Genomic DNA, 2,309 nt, shown 5'->3' on the forward strand with positions numbered 1-2,309 from the left:
CACGCAACGCGTTTATCCTTTTCCTTGGCTCTCGAAAGGAACGCGGAAAACTGCGCGTATTCCATCCTGCTCCAGTTTAACCCTGGAAAACGGTCGGATAGTTTCCACAGGAATTTCATATCGTTTTTTCGCGGAAGAGCGAGCGAAGAAATTGAACGGGAGAATTTGATGAGGCTGCGGAGATTTTTCTTTTTTGTTTCCCCTCTCGTTGATGAGAATGAGAATTTTGTTGGAATTTTGTTCTTCAAATTGGAAGATTGGAAAGTTAAGTTGAAATCAAAAAAAAAATATATATATATAATGTGGAAAAAATTTATTATATCTGCATATAATGTAATTCGTTTAAATCGTTTTTATGAGAAAGAAGTGAGAAATTACTTTAGATGATGGTTCTTGTTGATTCATTCTGTGTAAATTAGAAATTGGTTGGAAAATTTGATTTTCCATTTCTGAAATGATAATGAGGATTTAGATACTTGATGAAAAAGAGCATGTGATCTAAATGTGAATTTATATTGATTGTATTTGGAGATAATTGTATTTAATTATGGATATCATTCTGAAATTATTAAAATAATAAATATAAGATAGATATTGAAATAAAATTTGTCATTTTAGATGGAAATTTAGGATTCTTATTTTAGGAAGAAATAATATTATAGATGTTTTTCAATGAGCGATAAAATAACATTTATCATACGTATTTTTACATATAAGTTTAGAATTTTTGTTTTAAAAAGAAATAAATTTTACGATTATTATTCTTAAATTCTTACATTTATAAAATGATTAAATAGTAAATTGTTAAATTTAAAATGATTGTAATCATGTGAGGTCATGTATATACTTTTAAATAAAAATGTGAATTCAAAATTTTAGAAAACAATAATTATTTCTTTCCAAAATATTAATTTCTTAACAATTTCTCGAAAAATTCCTCAAAATGAGATTATCACGAAAATAATTGTACATCTTCCAATGATTCAATAGGTTAGAAATTTCAAGATGGCGTTCAATGTATACCTATAACGCGGATCGAGTAATGGTTTTTAGTATCTCCTCGACGAGAAGATGATATCAAAGAGGTAATACGACACTCTCGTAACAGGCAAATAGCAATTGCACTCTCCAAACACTTTAACATAGTTAGCCAAGGTTTCGACACACGTGCATCTTGGATAGTTACACAAGATTAAGTTGGCGTATAACATGTGGGTTATTGCAATCTATGCAACGAAGCAATGTTATCAGTTTCAGGAAACGGTTCTCCCACTTGGAAACTCTTGCTAATGACAATTAAGGAATATTTGAATTTGGATGTTCTATAAGATAGGACAATAATAATAATATTTAATATTCTGTTATTTTTATATATTGAAATATTGATTGTTGTGCATATTTTACATATTCTTATATATATTTTTAATATTTACAACAATGATATTTTTGTTATTTTTATACAATATTTCACTCGAATTTCAATAAATCGTGTATTATTTTATCGATAATATTATTTTATATTTGAACGAAATTGTGAGAGGATTATTATTATTATTTTTTTTTATATATAAATTTTTACACGGTATTACAATATGCAATCAGTTGGAAAATAAATTTATAGATCCTTTAAAATTTAAAAAGTATCCAGGTCTTAAATGTATTAAAGTGTATAAAATGTATTTATTATATATAACATGGAAATATCGATTAACAGAACGAATGCCTTCTTTTCAATTAAAACGTTAAATTTTTGATGAAACAGAATTGGAGGAAAGATTATCTCAAAATTATTATCAGATTGAAATTTCGTACTCGAAATGGTATAATAGATTATCGATAACATCTACAATTCATATTTTAAGTTTTCGAATAATAATAATAATAATAATAATAATAATAATAATAATAATTAAATTGGTCGAGAGATAAGGGGAAAATAATAAAAAATTCGTAACGATTTTAAACAAAGCATTTATCTTTCTATTTTTTATTTAAAAAAAAAACATATGAAATCGTCGATAAACGTTGAACTAAAACCACGTTTCGATTATAGATATATAGGATCGAGTGATTTCGAATATCGAATTATTTTGGCGTACTTGGAATCGTTAATCCGCAAGATATTATCAATTAATTAACGTGGCTACGTGGCGTGGAAGAGATCAATGATCCAACATTTTCCATGGATGTTAAAAAATACCAAGAGATACCGAATTTAATTGGTTTTTTTTTAATCGAGTCTTGTTTCGAATATATATATATATATATATATATATATATATATATATCAACATTCGTTTTTTGTTCGA

General features: G+C 26.2%; 1 protein-coding gene across 1 annotated transcript in view; it reads left to right on the forward strand.

Moving 5' to 3' along the window:
- LOC102678661 (syndecan) overlaps window positions 1-2,309 on the forward strand; it is a 181,773-nt gene that overhangs the window by 45,829 nt on the left and 133,635 nt on the right. The gene's annotated exons all lie outside the window — the stretch shown is intronic.

This window comes from Apis dorsata, unplaced genomic scaffold, assembly GCF_000469605.1.
Source record: "Apis dorsata unplaced genomic scaffold, Apis dorsata 1.3 scaffold_52, whole genome shotgun sequence".
Taxonomy (NCBI): domain Eukaryota; kingdom Metazoa; phylum Arthropoda; class Insecta; order Hymenoptera; family Apidae; genus Apis; species Apis dorsata.